At 32.8% G+C, this 22,961-nt stretch overlaps 1 protein-coding gene and 1 pseudogene across 3 annotated transcripts in view; both read left to right on the top strand.

The window, feature by feature from the left end:
- RGS7 (regulator of G protein signaling 7) overlaps positions 1–22,961 on the top strand; it is a 636,920-nt gene that overhangs the window by 64,574 nt on the left and 549,385 nt on the right. The gene's annotated exons all lie outside the window — the stretch shown is intronic.
- On the top strand, positions 8,739–14,804 carry LOC141538728 (high mobility group protein B1-like; annotated as a pseudogene).

Raw genomic sequence — 22,961 nt, 5'->3', positions numbered from 1 at the left:
TGGTTCTGCTCATTTCACTCAGCATCAGTTGATTTAAGTCTCTCCAGGCCTCTCTGTATTCCTCCTGCTGGTCATTTCTTACAGAACAATAATATTCCATAACCTTCATATACCACAATTTACCCAACCATTCTCCAACTGATGGACATCCATTCATCTTCCAGTTTCTAGCTACAACAAAAAGAGCTGCCACAAACATTTTGGCACATATATGTCTCTTTCCACTCTTTAGTATTTCTTTGGGATATAGTCCCAGTAGTAGCGCTGCTGGGTCAAAGGGTATGCACAGTTTGATAACTTTTTGGGCATAATTCCAGATTGCTCTCCAGAATGGCTGGATTCTTTCGCAACTCCACCAGCAATGTATTAGTGTCCCAATTTCCCCACATCCCCTCCAACATTCATCATTATTTGTTCCTGTCATCTTAGCCAATCTGACAGGTGTGTAGTGGTATCTCAGAGTGGTCTTAATTTGCATTTCTCTGATCAGTAGTGATTTGGAACACTCTTTCATGTGAGTGGATATAGTTTCAATTTCTTCCTCTGAGAATTGTCTGTTCATATCCTTTGACCATTTATCAATTGGAGAATGGTTCGGTTTCTTATAAATTATGGTCAGTTCTCTATATATTTTGGAAATGAGACCTTTGTCAGAACCTTTGTTTTTAAAAATATTTTCCCAATTTGTTACTTCCCTTCTAATCTTGTTTGCATTAGTATTATTTGTACAGAAACTTTTTAGTTTGATGTAATCAAAATCTTCTATTTTGTGATCAATAATGATCTCTAGTTCTCCTCTGGTCATAAATTCTTTCCTCCTCCACAAGTCTGAGAGGTAGATGAAAAGGCACATTATTCCAGAAAAGAGGACCAAGATGTATAAAGTAGCAAGGCAAAGGATAGAATTTTATCTACCTACTGGATCATTTTAAGTTAGAGCTTATATCAAATAGGCCATTTTGGCTGGAACATAGTAATTGTGGTAAAGTAATATATGGGTGTAGAGAGGTAGCATATATAAATAATGTAAAAAAGCTACAAAATTATTAAAAAAAAACCTAGCCTTAGAGGAACCCTGTATTTTTATTTTAGCCCAGATATTATATGTTGTACTTACTCTGCAATCAAAGAAAAGAATGAAACAAAAAAAAAACAACATTTTTTTTTTCTCACAAAATGACTTATTTTTGGTGTCTACTTTATAATTTGAAATTTGAAAAATTGTCATTTACTGTGGGTACATGATTCTTTGCCATATATAATCCCCAAATTTGGGAAATTGCTGGCCAAACAAACAAACATTAATCCCTCTGGTGATGAAGCTTTCTGAAGTTGGCTAGGCAGTCACAGCCAGAGACAGTCTACTATCCATTCTTGAAGGCTTTCTACCTCAGGAGGACCTCTCATCATTTGTATTGTATTATTATTGTCATTCAAGACCCAGGATCAACTCCATTATCAAATGAAATGTTGGAATTGGATTTTAATGGAGAACTTGGTAAATACTCCATACTTTCTAATGGAATAGCTAGAAGTATTTATTAGGTATCTATTATGTGAATGGCACTGACAAGACAAAAATTAAAGAAGCCCTTGCTTCCAAAGAATTTATATTCCAGAGTACCTTCCCTCCCTAATGAAAACTAAAGCTATACATGTATACGCATACATGCAAACAAACAAATACATTTTTTAGTGTATTTAAATATTTAGAGTTGAGAGAGACCATAAACAGGTCCAACTCCCTCCTTTTATAAATGAGGAAACTCATTCTCAGACAAGCTAAGTGACTTGCCATAGGTTAAACAGATAGCAGAGATAAGGTTTTGAATCCAGGTATTCGAATTCTAAATCCAATACTCTTTCTGTGACACTTTAAGATAATTGGTTTCCCCTATGCCTTAGAATGGCAGTATTACATCATTAGCATTGGAATATCCTTAAATCAAAACAGAGAAACTCACTTTTACTCATTTAGCAAACTGAGTCATGGAATAGAAAATTGAGAATAAAACTAAAATGAATTAGTCCTTCCTTTTTTCTGTCTCAAGTTTTCAATTCCTTCTGGTCAGCCAGGAAACAAAAAGATTTATGTGACCTCTTTTGGGTACAGAACATAAAATTAGCACTTTAGACTTTAATGCAAATTGAGTGGTATCAACAATAGGAGGTACTTCTAGTTGGTTACATTTAAGCTAAAACACATAAAATATTTTAATGAATAATTTTTGCTGGCTGGCTCTTCATTAGGTAAATGGCCAAATGATGTTTCTAAGATATGACAAAATATTCTATTACTTTTCACTTGGCAGAAGAGTTAAGAAGAAGAGGATTTTGATGTAGGAACAGGACTAAATATAATTGAATTGCATAAATATACCAGATAACAGCTACCTCATCCTTTTCCCCAATTATTAGGATGGCTAAGTAGTCTGGGTTTGGTTTGTCCAAATAAGGTAAGAGGTTGTTAAAGCCAAAAATGATTAACTTATGAATTCCATCCCTGTTAGGGATAATTTCAACTACCATAGGATACAATTGCACAAATACAATAAAAAAGATGGCAAATATGCCATCCTTTAGCTAATCTGACTCAGTTCAAATATGTCATGGGCTAAATCTTTGTATAAATCACTGTGAAAAGCATTGTAGATGATCTAGTAGGTAGATAAAACATATACTGTAATGGTAATTCCAATAATTTCCTGTCAAATAGTGCCAAGTCAAATGTCTGAATTTTTCATTGCATTTTTAATATCTTCAAGAATTCCATAAGAACACATGAGAAAGGATGACCAGGTATGTTTAACATCTAAAAATAATTCCCTGATTTGCCTTTACCTCCTGGGATTCTCACTTGGAGGCCATTAGTAATGTTGTACTAGTTGATGCTAATTGCCATGAGTGTGCAGAAGGAAAAAAAGGTAATAACTATGGCACTCAAAGTTTCCTACTACAAAGAGCTTTAAATAATTCAGTCAACATCCTGACTTTCCCCCAGGAAAGAAAGGGGAAGTCAGTGCACTAAACACTTATTCTGTATTTATGCATGCAAATTATTTGTATTTTTATAGTTTTTAATTCATATTTTCCTTTCATTGACTTGGATTGGTAGGTTCTGTATAATACCTGTAATAGTGTTGTGGTCATGACATTTAGGCAATGATAATGATATCAGTGTATCAGAATAAGCATGTCTAAGATGCTTTACTCCTTGACCGTCAAGATGCTTTTATGTTTGACCACTTTATCAATTGCGTGGATTGTGGGTCAAAGACTCATTTCATATCTTAGGCCAAAAAAATTGGCCTTCTTAGCAAGACATGCTTTGCCTGTCACATTTACTATCTTAAATGAACTTAAATTTTCTGATTTTTTTAGTAGTCAGTCTTTTCATTAGGAAAATAAAGTAGTTTCCTAGATAATATAGACGAATGATGACTGTGCTCAAGTTATTTAAGAATCTATTCTATCTATGAAAATTTAGCTTCTACAATATTTGTAGGATGTGATCTAGAAGGACTCTTAAAAGGAAAATGATCTAGAGACTTAGACTTGCTCCTCTTTTATTGACAATAGAGGTTCCAACAATATAGTGATTCTAATCCATAATAATGATGTCCAACTAATCTCCCAATAACTCCATATATTGTTATATTTGTTCCATCTACTTTCTAGTGAATAATATAATCAACCTTGCATACACCCATGCTTTGCTTTCTCTGCAAAGTATATGCAGGTGTTCATGGTAATATAGGTTTCTTCTAATTACCCTTTATTTTCATACATCTGGCTCAGAGATATTGGAAGAAAGTCTTGGGAAATTGTAATGTGTGTCTACTTTGTTAATGTGTTCTGAAAATAATGTAGTTCAATGAAACTTTGCCTCATGATTGATGTCAATTGGATGTTTCCCTTTTAAAACATGTAAGCTAAAAAGACAAACTTTGAAAGAATTAAACATGTCTAGTATATTCTTTATTGAAATTACTTGTGAACAAATACATTTGCTAATGTAACAGTAAGTATGAGGAGAGTATAGATTAAGTATGATAGCAGACCACTACCTCAGCATGACCATTGGCTCTTACTCTTCTCCTCAGAGAAAATTGGGAAGAGTGCTAAAATATATTGGTCTTTTCTTTCTCTTCCTTAAACGCTGAATTCTTATTTAGCCAGAAAAAATTCATATGTTTATCCTCTTCTGGGTACAGAATATCAAATTAGATCTTCAGATTGTAATACGAGTTGAGCAGTTCTGACCATGGGAGATACATCTAATTGATTGCATTTAAGCTAAATCAGTTACAAAATATATCTCAGGGAAAGAGACAATGATAATACTTGTCACTGCGTATGTGGGTATAAAGGGACATATCAAGTCCATGTTTGTATCTCTAAACATGGAATACTTGCGAAAGCATTTTAAAATGTCTGTGCTGATGGTTGTAAAAAAAAAACTACATTTTTTTTTTGTTTTTTTCCTTTCTGAGGCTGGGGTTAAGTGACTTGCCCAGGGTCACACAGCTAGGAAGTGTTAAGTGTCTGAGACCAGATTTGAACTCTGGTCCTCCTGAATTCAAGGCTGGTGCTCTATCCACTGTGCCACCTAGCTGCCCCCAAAAAACTGCGATTGTTTATACATTTTCTTTGAATAGCTTGAACTAATGGTGCCAATTTCATCATATGAATGCTTCCTTGAGGGAACCATGTTAAAATCTTTAAAATTTGAATTGTCTATTTTCTTTTGGAGATGACAGTGATTCAATATTCATTCTATGATGTATCTTTCTCTGCTCAGAAATGTCCATAAACTTCCTATTGACAATAGAAAAAAATACAGATTCCTTACTCAGATAATATATCTTGCTCTTTCTTTTCCAAATTTATTTCACATTCTCCTTCAAACATCATGAATGCATATTGATATGATGCTTTTATAGTTTTCATAACACTCCTATGGGGGCAGTAGCACAATTAATTTTAATTTCATTTTTAAAATTTTATTTTTATTATTTATTATAGCTTTTTATATACCAACTATATGCATGGGTAATTTTTATATACAAAACATATGCATGGGCAATTTTTCAACACTGACCCTTGACTTCTGTTCCAACTTTTCCTCTCCTTCCCCTAACTCCCTCCCCTAGATGGCAGGTAGTCCCATACATGTTAAGTTAAAATATATGTTAAATACAATATATGTATACATATTGATACAGTGATCTTGTTGCACGGGAAAGATTGGATTTAGAAAGAAGGTAAAAATAACTTAAGAAGAAAGAAAACAGTGTTCTTTCTCTGGGTGTAGCTGGTTCTATTCATTACAGATCAATTGGAACTGATTTGGATCCTTTCATTGTTAAAGAGAGCCATGTCCATCAGGATTGATCCTCATATAGTATTGTTGTTGAAGTGTATAATGATCTCCTGGTGCTGCTCATTTCACTCAGCATCAGTTCATGTAAGTCTCTCCAAACCTCTCTATTCATCCTGCTGGTCATTACTTATAGAACAATAATATTCTATAACATTCATATACCACTATTTATTTAGCCATTCTCTAATTGGTGGGCATCCATTCAATTTTCAGTTTCTAGACACTGTGAAAAGGGCTGCCACAAACATTTTTGCACATATGGGTCCCTTTCCCTTCTTTAATATCTCTTTGGGATATAAGCCCAGTACTAACACTGCTGGATCAAAAGGTATGCACAGTTTGATAACTTTTTGAGCATAGTTCCAAATTGCTCACCAGAATGGCTGGATCTATTCACAACTCCATCAACAATGCATCAGTGTCCCAGTTTTCCCACATCCCAGCCAACATTCGTCATTATCTTTTCCTGTCGTTTTAGCCAATCTGACAGGTAGGTAGTAGTATCTTAGAGTTGTCTTAATTTGCATTTCTCTGATCAACAATGATTTGAAACATCTTTTCATATGACTAGAAATAGTTTCAATTTCTTCATTTGAAAATTGTCTGTTCATATCCTTTGACTATTTATCAAATGGAGAATGGCTTGATTTCTTATAAATTAGAGTCAATTCTCTGCATATATATTTTGGAGATGCGGCCTTTATCAGAACCTTTAGCTGTAAAAATGTTTCCCTAGTTTACTGCTTCCTTTCTAATCCTGTCCATATTAGTTTTATTTGTACTTTTTAATTTGATATAATCAAAATTTTCTATTTTGTGATCAATAATGACCTCTAGTTCTTCTTTGGTCACAAATTCCTTCCTCCTCCACAGGTCTGAGAGGTAAACTATCCTGTGTTCTTCTAATTTATTTATAATCTCATTCTTTATGCCTAGGTCATGAACCCATTTTGATTTTATCTTGGTGTACAGTGTTAAGGAGGGGTCAATGCCTAGTTTCTGCTATACTAATTTCAAATCTTTTAACTTCATTTTACAGATAATACAGTTAGAGTTTTTAGCCAGTTAATGTTAAAATTGTATTTTCAATCAGTCTTCAAACTATAAATTTGCATCATTTTCATTATGCCACATTGCCTTTCTTCACATTTCTGAACGAGGAGGCTAGTCAGAAAGGCAAATTCACTAATAATTGGGTTTCAATGTATTTTCCTTTTTTTGAAGAGTTTTAATAAGCCAGATAGTAGAGGATCTGAATTACATGTACAATTTGCCAGGATCATTGATTTAGGGACAATATTTCTTTTATCTTTTCTGAATTTGTAATTAAAATAACAAAATAATAGTTTTCCACTTTAACTGAAGCCTTCAGTCTTGTGGGACTGGCTTTGCAGACAACTTCTGATAAACCCAACTCCCAGAATTCAGTAAATCAAAAATATATTAAAATTCCCCATTTTTGTTATTTTTATCCCTATTGAATTTAAGTGTGTTAAAATATGGCTTAAGTCATTCATTCATTTTCTTTTTTATAGCCCATATTTGTATACTTTGCTTCCAAAAGCCTTATGAGTTATGTGATACAAATATTTTTAAATCTGAATTTCTAAATAAAGAAACTAAAGTTCAACGAGTCAAAAGGAGCCAGACACCATTGCATAGCTAAGTATCAGGATCAGGATTTGAACTCCATGTTTAAGTGTCTTTTCATTTTATCATGATGCCCACTTAGGACTGGTTTGCATTTCTCTTCTCCATGAAAAAGGAGTGATCTTTCATTTTGAATGAAGTAGTAAAGTACATATGTAGTAAAGTAGTGATAGGCTACTTAAATTCCCCTTGTTTGGGAAAAGAGGGAAGTAGCCATTCCATTTTTTTGTTTATTTGACAAAGACTTACAGCACTACTTCCCTATCAAAGTAATCTATCTATGCACTACCACAATGAATTGAAGCCACCACAAGACTATGAAATTATAACCTTTTACAAATACATATCCTAATAAAATATAACTTATAATGAATCTCAACTGGAAGATTTGGGATTAATTTTCATGGACAACAGTTGATGCAGATTTGAAGGCATTGTTAGCCATGCTATTTTCATTGATGTCTGCATAAACCATTTAAGGTACAGGCCTAGAGTCATTTCTCTATATTTTGTAAACTTCAGCATCTCTGTTTACATCAAGATATGTGATTAATCACTCAAGAGTAAAAAAAGGTCTAGGAAAAGAATTTCTGCCAATAAATTGTTTAGAACTTACCTAGAATGGCTAAGCTCATTTCTTATTGAGTTATTTACAATTATTAAGTATAGGTTAGTAAGGGTAGACATTATTCTATTTTTAAGTAAGATAATTAATTCTTGGCCTAAAAATCATAGAAGTGATAGTCTTAATTTATATAAAATAAAGTTTTATCATAGTTCATTTCACTCCCCCTTACCCATTTAAATTGTATGTCTAAATAGATTAGCAAAGGTATTAGAAGAATTAGATAAATATCTTTCTGTTATAGCAAAAGATAAGACAAATGTTCTCCGTAGTTCAGTGGATTGGGAAAGTCAGTGTTAATTAGCTGAATGATACTAGATATGCTTCATCCCTCTGTCTCTCATCTTCCCCTTCTGTACAATAAGATTAGATAATCTCCAACTTCCCTTTCTTCAGTTTTGTCATCCTAAAGTTGATTATATTGAAAAGTGCTATTGGTCTCAACATGAACTGGGTAAGACAGTGGTGATATTTCAAGAATCAGTTACCACTAAATCTTCAACATAAAGAAGATCCAACTCACTTCCAGTTGATCAATGATGGACAGAAATAACTATACCCAGAGAAGGAACACTGGGAAGCTAATGTAAATTGTTAGCACTACTGTCTATCTACCCAGGTTACTTATACCTTCGGAAGCTAATAATTAATGTTCAACAAGAAAAAGGTATTTACACACATATATTGTATCTAGGTTATATTGTAACACAGGTAAAATGTATGGGATTACCTGCCATCGGGGGGAGGGAGTGGAGGGAGGGAGGGGATAATTTGGAAAAATGAATAAAAAAAAATAAAAATAAAAAAATAAAAGTAGATAGCAAACTCAAAAAAAAAAAAAAAAAAGAATCAGTTACCACTACTAGAAAAACAGCTTGGGCATCATGTTGCCATCTTTGTATAAAAAAGACAATACATTTGTAAGTGTTTCCTTTTTAATGATATTTCTTAAGAATCCCTCTTGGCATCTAGGATCACTTTTTAGCATTCTCAATTTTTCAGTTTTTACAGATAAAGAAAAAATGTTGCATTAGGCAGTGAAACAAATATTTCTGTGACAACTCTTGGGCATAAAGGTACATGGGTTGTAATAAAAGTAAAGACAACTTTCCCTCTAAGCACTGACATTTAACAAGAAAGTTGTAACATATATATATGAAAAGACATTTTAGTAAATACTTTAAAAACTTCCAGTAAGTATCAATTAATATAGCCATGAGATATGCTGAATGAAAAAATTGGTTAGTCTGCCTTTGGAGCATAGAAGACTTTCTAGAAGAGATGAGATTTAAGGAATATTTTTTGATGAGATAAAATGAATTGACCCAAATTTCACAGCATTCAAGGTCAATGAGTTTCTTCTAAAACACAGATATTTTCTTGTTTGTTATCCAAGTAATTTGATTTACTAACAGACCCTGCCAAAGTAAAGAAGATTAGGCAGAAGGACCTCTATTTAATTCAGCTTGGTAATACTCCAAGATTGCCAACAAAACTGAATCCAAGAACTTAAATGGCTGTGATGAACAAAGAATAAAAGAACCGACCTTTGTTTTTCAAGCATCAAATTAACTTCCCTAGAGAATTCATTTCAAAAACTCACATTTTAACATTTCAAATGAGTGTTGATCTAATTAGGAATGCCTGTGTTGCTTTAAAAAAATAGTGAATAAAAAGCTACCTGAGATTCAATTCATCATCATCATATTTTTTGTTTTTATTTGGACTATTCAGTTATTTTTATTCTTGTTTATAATATTTATAATTCCTCAGAATATTTGAGATGTATTTCTAGGTTATTATTTCATAGTTTTTAAAATAATTCTCATGGATAACACAACTATTACCAAAAGGTTCTATATTTGTATTTAAGTGATTGACAAAATCAGATTTGGGAGGTAGAGAGAAAGTATATACTAATAAATGTTGAATGCTTACTTTTTTGAGAGATTTTTTTTTCTCCAACAGTCTTCTATTCCTTTTAGAGATACCTTTATACTAACTCCCATTTGTACTGGCAGGTTGGATCACTAGAAGGCAAGTAGATACTTATTTTCAGGTTAGGGATATCACTGAGAGATACTGGGAGTGGGTGGGGGTGATTCCTTTAATGTTATCATATTATTCTCACATCAGTGTGTTCTGCTAAATATCAATCTATAATTATGTTTTATATTTTCTCTACATAATTGACTCAGAGATTAGTGCTTTACTGCCCTTTAACCAATTAACATCAGTGAACTTTTACAAAAAAGACATTTATTGTCTCCTACAAAATCTCTCCCTCTTCTTCTCCCTCTCTCTTTCCCTCTCCCTCTCTCTCAAAGTGTGTATGTCTGTCCTGTCTGTCTACTCTGTCTCTTTCAAACTCATACATATACACACAGAGTCATGTTCTCATTTCTGCCTTCATTCTTGACTGTTGGCATAGGTGAAGAAATGAGCAGTGACTTAAGCTGAGAGGGAAAATGTCTTCATATACCTTCTTTGTGTAAATCTGCTGAGAGAAACACAAAAAGTAGTCAGATGCTTCTGTGAACTCAGAATTTTCTAAAAAGTGCTCAGAAAGATAGAAGACAATGTCTACTAAAGAGAAAGGAAAATTTGAGAATGTGAAAAAACTGGGAAGATTTTTTTGTGAAAGAGAAATGAAAAAAGCTACATACCACCTAAAAGAGAAATAAGCAACAAAAAAAGAAGTTTAAGGATCTCAATGCACCAAAGAGGCCTCATTTGAATTTTTCTTGTTCTGTTCTGAGCAACTACATAAATCAAAAGTTAATACCCTAGTCTTTCTATTAGAGATGTGAACAAAAATACTTGGGATAAATATGGATTAATACTGCGGTAGATGATGAGCAACCTTATGAAAAGGCAGTTAAATTGAAGAAAAAATAGGAAAAATATATTATTTCATGCAAATCTAAAGGAAAACTTGAGATGGGTAAAAAGGGAGAAATTATCAAACCTCAAAAGAGCAAGAAAAAAGTTGAGGAAGATGAGAAAGATAAAGATGATGAGGATAAACAAGATAATGAGGCTGAAGAAGATAATAAGTTGGTTTTACAGCATATCATCTCTTTAAAGCATTTAATACCCCAACCCCTAACATATAAAGAACTCACTCCTTTTAAAGTAATAAATGACATATAAAGCTAAGATTTAAAAATTTGTAGTGTCTTTTTCTGTATGATTTACAATGCTACTGAATATGGCTTTAGCTAGTCTGATCCTTTTGTGGAATTTTTAATTGCCACTGTCTAACTTTGTCTAGCAGAGTATAGGAGTTGAAAATTGACATCAAAATTTAGAGCTAGCACCAGCCCTGAAGTCAGGAGGATCTGAGTTCAAATCTAGTCTCAGACACTTAACACTTCCTAGCTGTTTGACTCTGGGCAAGTCACTTAAGCCCAATTGCTTCAGAAAAAAAAAAAAGAAAGAAAAAAAGAAAAATTTAAAGCTGATTCTTGTTAGCACACAGCACAAACTCATTATATGGGGGCATATAGTTCATCTTCAGTTGTTTTTGATGCAGCATATGATATAATTGTTCTGTTAAATACCATTCTAATTGCAAAAAAAATGTTGTAGCTGTTTTTTTTTCTTTGACATTTTGAATGCTTCTAAGTACATTTATTTTTTTTTTAATTAAAAAGGACATTTACTAAGAAGAAATAGAAAAAAATAAGAATTACAAACATTTCCTTCTATAACAGGGGCATGGTCCCTCCTGTTTTACTATGGTCTCTGGGGGAGAGCTTCAAACTTAAAGTAGTAACTACAAAATATTTACCCTACCAAGTTCACTTCTGAATTTGGTATAGACAATGGAGGAGTTACTTGCTATCTTGATTGAAGAGCATGGAGTCTTAATAACTTCTTGGCTGGGTTAAGCAATTTGTTTTTGGTATTAGGCTGGCACATTATCTGATTCAGCTCCTGAAAAACTCTGGTAAGAATTATCAACCATTTGGATTCTCATATGGTCCTCTACTAAAGGAAGGAAGATTCAAACAAGAGCTATATTAATCCTAGACAAAGGATTGCCTACTAGGCTATATGCTCTCTGGTTTCATAGTAGCTCCTGGTGGGAGAGGCCTTTCCCCCAGCTGGAGGTCCTTAATAGTTTGTCTCTTCACTAAAATACATCCAGGGAAAGAGACTGAGGTCAAATTGTTGTTATCCTTTGAAGTTATACTCAATTCTAGTTAATAGCCAATCAAAAAGCCCCTCTTAGATACAGAGTAAATAAGATACAATCATTGGTGGTAGAAAACAGGGCCTTCAAATTATGACCAAAGGAGAACTAGAGATCATTACTGATCACAAAATAGAAGATTTTGATTATATCAAATTAAAAAGCTTTTGTACGAACAAAACTAATGCAAACAAGATTAGAAGGGAAGTAACAAATTGGGAAAACATTTTTACAGTTAAAGGTTCTGATAAAGGCCTCATTTCCAAAATATACAGAGAACTGACTCTAATTTATAAGAAATCAAACCATTCTCCAATTGATAAATGGTCAAAGGATATGAATAGACAATTTTCAGGTGATGAAATTGAAACTATTTCCACTCATATGAAAGAGTGTTCCAAATCACTACTGATCAGAGAAATGCAAATTAAGACAACTCTGAGATACCACTACACACCTGTCAGATTGGCTAAGATGACAGGAAAAGATAATGATGAATGTTGGAGGGGATGTGGGGAAACTGGGACACTGATGCATTGTTGGTGGAGTTGTGAAAGAATCCGGCCATTCTGGAGAGCAATCTGGAATTATGCCCACAAAGTTATCAAACTGTGCATACCCTTTGATCCAGCAGTGCTACTACTGGGCTTATATCCCAAGGAAATACTAAAAAAGGGAAAGGGACCTGTATGTGACAAAATGTTTGTGGCAGCTCTTTTTGTAGTGGCTAGAAACTGGAAAATGAATGGATGCCCATCAATTAGAGAATGGTTGGGTAAATTATGGCATATGAATGTTATGGAATATTATTGTTCTGTAAGAAATGACCAGCAGTATGAATACAGAGAGGCTTGGAGAGACTTACATGAACTGATGCTGAGTGAAATGAGCAGAACCAGGAGATCACTACACACTTCAACAACGATACTGTAGGAAGATATATTCTAATTGAAGTGAATATCTTCAAAATAAAGAAGATATAATTCAGTTCCAGTTGATCAATGTTCGACAGAAACAGCTACACCCAGAGAAGGAACACTGGGAATTGAGTGTGAAATGTTTGCACTATTGTCTTTCTACAAGAAATTTGGTTTTACACACAGATATTGTATCTAGGATATACTGTAACACATTTAACATGTATGGGATTGCCTGTCATCTAGGGGAGGGAGTAGAGGCAGGGAGGGGAAAATTTGGAAAAGTGAATACAAGGGATAATGTTGTAAAAAAAAAATTACCCATGCATATGTACTGTCAAAAAATTATAATTATAAAATTAATAAAGAAAAAGAAAATAGGGCCTTCCATTATATATTTCCCAAAGGAGGCTTATCAATAGTCACAGGAAAAATTGCTTTAGGTACAGTACACTGGGCATGCTCCTGAGGACTAGACTTTCATTGGGCAGCCTCATATTACCTCTGCTTAAATACATGCTAGAAGATTATAAAGAGTGAATTCTCAGATATAAATTCTACTAGTTAATTACTGAGATTCATTTCAATTTTGAGATTTAATTCCTTTTTTTGGTCCCCTTTTATTCAGAATCTCTGAATTTCTCCCTTGTTTGCTCTCTCTCTCTAAATATGTGCATATTCATGCAGGCCCATAACACCATATATTTGTGGTGATTATCTTTAGAAGGTTTGAAAAATAATGCAGTGAATGTGTTCTATCTCCCTTAACAGCTGTTCACATATAGAGGTATAAATACAAATCGGTATGAGGCTTTGCTTGAGGTTTCACAGAAATGATTGTGTAGTTGAACCCCATCCTCTCATTGAATAATATTTTTACTTGCTGGCACCTTTCCGACATTTCTATGGCCACCTGGAGGAGTCCACCCACATTTAAACAAAATATAGCACTGTAATATATAGCTGATGGCACCCACACACTCCTCATATAGTGTACACAGCCAAATCTTCATTTGTACAGTACTAATCAGGTTGGTTGGAGGGTTAAAAGAGAAAATAAATAGGCCTAATACTAAGATTGTTTTAAACTTTCTCCAGCTTCCCTCAACAGTTCATAACTGACCTCAACTAGATGGCACAGTGGGTGAAACACTGAGCCTGGAGTCAGTAAGATTTGAGTTAGAATCTGGCCTTTCTCAGTTTTCTCATCTGTTAAATGGATATGATGGTAACATCTGTCTTCCAAGGCTGTTGAAGGATAAAATGAGATACTATTTATAAAGCTGTAAAGTATTTTCAAATTTAAAGGACTATATAAATATTAGCTATTATCATTGTCATCATCATCATAGTTATTGTTATCTTCTATGTCATAAAAATGGTATCTGCCTAGAATACAAGGAATAGTATCAATCAGAATAATAGTAACTCTCTGTACTGTAGAGCAACAGCTTTTCCAGACTACCTTTTTCAAAAGACACAATGAAACAATTTAAAATATTAAAATGAGATAAGAACATTTATTTAATAATAACAAAATGCTAACATTCTGATTAATACTGATTAACTTCTTATTTTGGACAGATGGATCCATTGATATTGAATAGTTTCATTTCATTATTTGATGGATTTGTTTGAGCTAGAAACAAACCTTTCCCCCTTTTCATTCTCACAAAATTCATTCAAGAATATTAATGGAATCGCAGAGATATTATAAAAAATAATTCAGTCAAGAAGCATTTTAAAGGACTTACTCTGAGCCAGGTCCCTTACCAACACTGAACATTTAAAGAAAAAATTAAAACAATATACTCTCAAGGAGTTAATTATATTTATAGAGAAGACAATTTGTAGATAACTATGTACAAGTGAGAGATGAATAAATTGTAGATAATCAACAGAGGAAAAGAACTAGCTTTAAGTAGCAGGTCAGGGGTATATTCTCAGAGGATATCTGCACTAAAGCAGAAATTGACAGAGTGAAATTAGTAGTATAGTTTCCATAGCTAGAATTATAGGAGCTAGAAATGATCTAGGAAAAAATGCTTTAGTATTTAAGGTATCTATGATTTCTGCATATATATATATATATATATATATATATATATATATATATATATATATATATATATATATATATATATATATATATATGAAATCCCTATATTTTTGCAAATTATTACTTTTCTTTACCTTATTTCCCTAGATGGTTTTGCCATTTCCACTCCAAATAATATACCAATAGTTAAATTTATTATAATGGCCCTCTCTATACTTTTTCCAGTTAATCCTCAAAGGACAGATCCATAGTCCATTTCTTTGCTCATACTCAAAGCCTTAATAGCTTTGGAAGTCTAGGCAGCACATATAGTCAGTTGGTTAATAAAAATTTATTCAGAACCTACTATGTGCCAAGTATTCTACTTAGAAAGACAAAAGATAGCCTGTGTTCTCAAGGAGATCATAATCTAGTAAAAGAGATGATATGCAAATAACTAAGTACAAATAAGATAAATTAAATATAATTAACAAGGTGAAGGGACTACAATTAAGTAGAAAAAGGAAAGAAATGTTGAAAGGAGGAAACTGGATGGTGCTATGTATAGAAAGTCTGGGCCTAGATTCAGGAAGATTCGTCTTCTTAAGTTCCAATCTGGTTTCAGATACCTACTAGCTAGTGGTAAAACTCTAAGTAAGTCATTTAACATCATTTGCCTCAGTTTCCTAATCTATAGCATGAACCGAAGAAGAAAATGGAAAACTACTCTAGTATCTTTGACAAGAAAATCCTAAATGGAGTTAAAAAGAGTTGGACATGACTGAAAACTGATTGAGCAACAAAAAAACAACAAATCTTGTAGAAGGTGGAATTTTAGCTAATATTTAAAGGAAGCCAGAGATTGGGCATCCTTCAAAACCTCATTATCATCTACATGCCAAGATTGGAATTTATGAGTCTTATTTTTTGATAATAAAAATATCTGGATCAGTCTTGGTGGAGATGGTAATGGGATATAGTAGACCATTTTAGAAAACCAGACTAGTTTGGGAAATAGACAAACAGATATACACACACACACACACACACACACACATACACACACACGCACACGAGAGATTGACAGAGAAAGAAATAGAGAGAGACATAGAGAGATACAGATGCAGAGACAAAGAGAGAAACATAGAGATACAAAGACAGGGACAAATACACACAGAGGGAGAGAGAGAGAGAGAGAGAGAGAGAGAGAGAGAGAGAGAGAGAGAGAGAGAGAGAGAGAGAGAGAGAGAGAGAGAGAGAGAGAGAGAGAGAACAGGAGAGAGAGATAGAGATAGAGAAACAGAAAGAGACACAGTGAGAAACTAGTGTACACAAAATAGAATATGTAAAGATGGATTCTTCTGGAAGTAATAGAGAAAGAGTCATGAGTCTTGAGTTTTTTAGCTTTATATATTATAATGTATGAGTCCTGATCAGACAATCATATGATTCTAAGAATATAATAAAAAGAACATGGGCAAGCAAATATTTAAAATGTAATAATCACCTTGGAGTTATTGTCAGTAAGACATTGTTTGGTAACTTCTCAGAGATTAGATTGATCAAACTTTAGTATTGATTCTTATTTTTTTATCTCTTGGTGATTTGGTTTATGATTTTGAAAATCAAAGAAAGAAGGAAATATAGGGATGAAAAATAGCAAACAGGGGACAGTTAGGTAGCACCAGTCTTGAAGTCAGGAATACTTGAGTTCAAATCTGGCCTCAGACACTTAACACTTCTTAGCAGTGCGACCCTGGGCAAGTCATTTACCCCCAACTGCCTCAGCAAAAAAAAAAAAAAAAAAAAAAAAAAAAAAAAAAAAAAAAAAAAGCAAACAACCCACAAACTTTAGTAAACAATCACTTGTTCTTTGCAGAAAATGACATATAAAAGATAGGGTATGAAGTAGTCCTACTTTGTGCTCACTCTCTTTGGACATTTATACAGGGCAAGAAGAAAGTACAGAGCATGAGTGATAGGAAAAGACATTTGCCAGGAAGATATAAACCAAAAACATGAGTCAAAAAGGGACTGTTGGGAGGAGACTAAAGAAAGATATGAGTGAGAATGGTAATCACATGTGGATCAGGAACTGGACTAGGGTTATAGAGTTAATAAGAATGGAGAGGAAGCTTTTTCCTAATCAACAAGTGTCTGAGGATGGCTTCCATATGTGAATGTCTGGTAATTGTACAGAGATATAAACTCTAACTTCACCAAAATCTCTAATTCCCCAACCTGGTTACAAAGAGACTTTGTCTTAGTTTTCTCCATTAGAGTTCTGAGTTTGCAAATTAAGATCCAAACTACTCTGTGGGGAAAGGTAATGAGACTGCACTTCCTAGAAACATGATATGTGATTATTTATTATTGCATCACCATTCACTTCTATTGTAGATTAATGTTGATTTTTATGTTTCAATACCACTTGGATCCTTGGCTTATTAGTAGTTGGCAATGAGGTAACTAGAAAAGTTTCTCACAACTCTTTAGTTTGGATGGGGTTAAAACAACCAAAGAGAGTTTTAATTATGAGAACCTCCATGATAGAAATTCATTTAGACTAACAGAAATGTGATTCTGACATAAGAATTATGTAATGGGTATAGGATAATTAAAGATTGTAAAAGCAGATTTAAAATAGTCCAACAAGAAACCCAGGGCCAGTTATTGTCTTTCTCTGACTTTCTAAGGCTTATATGTACTATATTGATGTGTCATTAATTATGGTTCAGAAAATAGCATCTTTACTGACATTTTGGGGCAAAGGTTAATTAAAATGTTTATTAATACCTTATCAAGACTATATCAATCAGAAGTCTAAAGTGATACATGCCTTTGTAACCTATATATAGAGAGTAAGCTTGGAATAATTCTCCTAATTCATAGAAAATACCTAGAAAATGTTCTATTGTAAAACTGGTTTCAGTTTCATCAACTCCAAAATGGGGCAAGTAAACTAGATGATGTCTACTATGCCTTCAAGTTAGGAATGTATGATCCTATAAATTTATTAGCTTGCTTAATTACTAGTTTAGTAAATTAATACCAGGTAAATAACAAGTAAAATTTGGGGAAATGGGAAGTGGGAAGAAAATTGAAATTTTAAATAAAAGTTGTAATATTCCATAAGAGGGTAGCAACTAGGATTTGATGGATCAAATCAAGAAAATCTGTCCCAGAAATGCAAAAAAAGGAAGCAAAAGAGAACATTGTTAATAACATCTGCAAAGTTTTTAGAGAAAGCCTAAAAGCACAGAAAAAATCAGAATACAATAATATTGCATAAAGGAGAGGAGAAATTAATGAATATACTGAGACAAGATGACACATAAAAGGTAGAACAGACCTGTCATGAAATGACAAAGCCCACAAAATTAATGAGTATCTGAGAACTGGACTTAATTTTTTTTTTAATTAGAAGGGGGAAAATAAAGAAGAGGAGAAACTCGGCCAATTAGTAAGTCAAAATGATACTGGTAAAACTAGTTCCTGAAAATCAGGTAAGGGAATACTTGTGAAAACTTGAATTCAGAGACTCCCCCATATGAAATGCTTCCCAGGGATTTTGCTAACAGGTTTAATGAACCACTTCCAATTATTTTGAAAATAATGGGGACCTGGCATGAGACCAAGAATATGGGGGAAAGCTGCTACCTTTTTAAAAATAGGCAAATTGCAGTCCTAAAAATCTGGTGTTAATGCTTTAAACATTTATGGGATAAATATGAAAGAAGAAAAGGATGATGGCAGGATTGAAAAAATAGTTCCAGGGTTATCAGATTCCAAAAAGGGAAAAGAATTCTGTAATGTAGCATAAGCAAATGTTCCCTTCAACCTTACAGTGTACTCTGAGGAACTCAAAAGGTGCTATTTATGTTATCTTTTTTATTTTTACACCATCCCTTGTTGGAGATGGAATGGCAGATATTATCTCCATTTTATCAATGAAAGGTTAAGTGTAATCAAATTAGTATCTAAGATGAACATAAACATCCTGATTTCAAGGCTTTGGGCCTCTACACTGAGCATTTAGTGTTGGTGTTCTAGAAATTAGCATTCACTCTACCCACACATGTGTATCTCTCCCATTTATTGATTTTCTTCTTTTAAATTGTATGTGCTTTTTGTTTATTTGATTAGCCACTCAGCTAGTAATCCATAGAATTAAAGAATCATTAAATGAACTCAGAATTTATTTTATCCAATCTCCTTATTCTATGCATGAGAAAACTGAGTCCAAGTTGTAAAGTGACTTGCTAAAAGTTACAAATTATCACAAACTTTTAATAAAGTTTCCTTATAAAACATGACTTAGAGAAATGATGAAAAATAAATGTTTGTATTGAAATAAAAAAAAATCCTACAAAGCAAGGGATCTATTTGTTAGAGAACTGATTTTCCCAAATTATATGAAATAATTTTTTAAAACATCCAAACACTTTTCCATAGGTATTTCAACTAGATTTTCTATAAAATCTCTTCAAACTCCAAGATCTTATGGTTGAATTTTTAAAAATACAATTTTAAAATATTTTAAATACATTATAGATGCTTTGTAGCTTACTTTTTTATAACTTAATTTTTTTAATAACTATTTTGCTTGGAAAATAACATAACTAGTTCAAACACCTATAGGTTGCAGAAATCTTTATGATTTTCTTGTTGAAACAAAAGGGATGTATATAAGTGCATATTTTGAGAATGAATTATTTATTGAATTGAAATATTGTGATTTTTTTTTATGCAATGGAAATTGTACCAACTTTTGTTTTTCACATGGTCTTGGTGGATGGGAAGAGAAAGATAAAAAATAAGTAGGAATGCAGGTATAAAACATTTCATGCTTCCCAATTGGCTGAGTTTATTAAATTAAATTTTAAACAGTTGAGTGAGCAAATATCAAAATTGAAACTTCTCTGTTACAGAAGAAAACATTCCTGTCTGATGATCATAGCATGTTAGTGGAAAATCTGGATACAGGATTCTTGACTTCGGAGCCATAGACCCTAGGATAGATTTGGAAAGATATATGAATTTGGATAGCCAAAAAAATCACATCTTCATTCCACAATAACTGATTTCCATTATAATTCTAATCATTTTAGTTTATGCATTTAAATTATTATTCTAAGAAGTCTGTAGATTTTTACCATACTGCCAACTTAGTTCATGATACAAAAATGGTTAAGAATCTCTATTCTACATTGAAAAAGTATGATAATTTACCATGATAGGAAAAAAAAACTATATCTACACATAATAATTTAGAAAGATTAGGTGTTAACTAATAGAACACTATAGTTTTTTTTTCCCTTTTTGAGCCAGGGTAATATGAATTTCTATATAGTATTTGATTTTCCAATGTAAATAAATCCTTGGAAATGCAGTATTGTGGTCTCCACCATGTAGATATGGGGAATAATAGCAGAGTATGAATAAATGGCATCTATAAACAATGGTGACAGTGGAAAGATGAGGAAAGGGAATTAAGGTTAAGGTAAAGTAAATCTTTAAACTGATTGAGTCAAGCAAACTCAGGGATCAATTGTGTGCAGGACACATAGTATCTTACAAAGGAGTTCAATGATTATTAACAATTTTAAAAGTAGTGAAAAGGAAAACCATGGTGCTATATAGCAACTTAATATTTGGCAACAAGATGAACAACTAACCTTCCCTCTTAATGGGATTAGAAGTAGGAAGAATAATCTCTAGTAGAAATGATGCCAAGGCATGGTGATTTAGAGGAATTTCTGTTAAATTGAAGCCTAGGCTAATATCCTTTGGAGATATTCAGCCACCTAATTAAATTCAGTAAAAAGAGCACTAGAGTCAGAAAATGTCTTGGCATTTACTCTATTATTTATTTTCTGCATGCTCTCAAGAAGCTACTTTACCCACTCATGGCCTGATTTTTCCTTATGGATAAATATGTTACTCCAAGTTCCTCATTAATGAAGACTATTTTTATACTTACTGGTTTTCTTAACAAGGTATGAGATCAGGTTTTCTCCTTTAAAATGTTTGAATTTTTGATCAGAGTTGTAGTACTGACACTCCATTAAGAATTATTTATTCAGGCTATACCTTGACATTGTGATTTAAAAGAGGGTTGGAGATTTGGGACAAAACAATTATTGAAAGGCTCCTAAGATCAAATCCTGTCTCTGTAAACCCAGGGCTTTGCTTTGGGGCTACAGCTTACATGTCAAATGAGAAGGTTGGACTAGATGACCTCTAAATTCCTTTCAGCTCTAAATCCTATGATCCTTTGCTACAATGATTTCAGTGATACATTATTGACTATTTCATAACAAGGCAAGTATCACATTCCATTTTCAGAAACCTCTAAATCTTAGGTAATTCTTTCTTAAATCAAAATCAGCTTTCATGTTAACTTAATTCTTACCCTTTAGTCCTATTTCTATCATTATGAACTGCATAAAATATATGATCCAATTCCACATGTTAGCAATTGTAAACATTTAAAGACAGTAAACATTTTCCTCTTAAGTCTTTTTCAACTGCTCCTCATCTAATATGATTTCCAAATACCTTTACAGTTTTGAGTAATTTTATTTGCCACTGTTTCGTTTTGGCTTGTTAATGCTATGCTTAGAGAGTAATATTTCAAACTAAACTCAATAAAAATAAGACATTCATTTCTATATTTTAAATCACTTTTTAAATAATTTGACATTATTTCTAAACACTTATTTCCCACTATTGACATATTGAGTTTACAAGCAATTTGAATAGTCTTCCATGACAAGCCAAGTCAACTAGTATTTATTAAGTACCAATTATGCATTAAGTTTTAATGCCATTTGCAATTTCTTCAATACTTTACTCTTTCTGTGATATAATAGAATGTTATAAGAGTTGGGTTGGAAAATGGTAGATACAGGTTCTAGACCTTACTCTCTTGCATTATATTCTTCTGCAATTTTTGTGAATTCATTTAACTTCCCTGAGGCTCAATATTCTCATCTCTGGAATATAGGGATTGTTCTGATGATCTTAAGTCTCTTCCATCTATAATAAGCAACAGGTCTAAAATATTTATTAAGTACTTCCATATGTTAGACACTAGATATGAAGAGGAACAAAAAGACAGTTCCATTCTTAAGAAACATCCATTTTAATAAGAGAAGACAAAACACAAAAGGGAGCTGAAAAGTAAAGGAATGAAAAAGGAAAGAACCTATTCTAGTCGATACATGGAGTCCAGAAAGTCAGAAGCACAGCTGGATAGGAAATGAAGATTAACCTACCTGGGTTCCTCATCAAAACTGAAGTGCCACTAGATCTTTTTCAAATCATTTTCTGTTAAGTCAATTATATCTAATTCTATACTTACATATTGTTAATTTTTTATAAAGCTAAGCATAAAAATTTGACTTGAATCCTACTATAGTATATATTTTGGTCTGTCTTTCTAGACTATTAAGATCTTTTCAAATTTTGATTCTTTTATTCAACATACTTCTGTGCTATTTTAAGTAACATGTATATGCCTTCTATAAACTCAGTTTGACATCTATTTATTAAATGCCTACTACTTTAAGATGATTCTATGTACTAAGTGCCGCATAGGCAGACACATTATAAACATTTTGCTCTCAAGAATTTTATAATCTAAAAGGTTAGAAATTGTTCTGGGTTGAGCCTGACTCAAGACCAGTCACCTGAGTCACAGAAGAGCTGCCAAAAATATTATGTAGTATTGAGCTTCATAAGGAATAAGGAAATAATTATTACAATATGCTGTTCTAGTCAAACCATAACTGGTGTACTATGTCCTTTTTTGAGTGATCATTGATAACCTGGAAAATGTTCAGAGAAAAACACCCAAAATGGTATAGGATCTAGAGTTCATGTTTTATGAGACCTGCTTGAATAAAGTGGTGATGTTTTACCTGGAGAATAAAGTCTCAGGAGGCACATAATAGTTGTGTTCAATTACTTGAGGTGCTATCTTACAAAAAAAGGGGTTAGTCTTTTCTCATAGGTTCTTGAAGATAGAAGTAGAAGAAATTGATGCAAGTTGAGAAATATTTAGGGTCAATGTAAAGAAAAAATCCTAATTTGATTATCCAGAAGAGAAAAGGGGGTGCTTTGGAAGAAAATAGATTTCCCCTCTT

This window comes from Sminthopsis crassicaudata, chromosome 4 (genome assembly GCF_048593235.1).
Source record: "Sminthopsis crassicaudata isolate SCR6 chromosome 4, ASM4859323v1, whole genome shotgun sequence".
NCBI lineage: Eukaryota > Metazoa > Chordata > Mammalia > Dasyuromorphia > Dasyuridae > Sminthopsis > Sminthopsis crassicaudata.
Note: the sequence above shows the minus strand (reverse complement) of the source record. Positions and strands in the feature narration are given on the sequence as shown.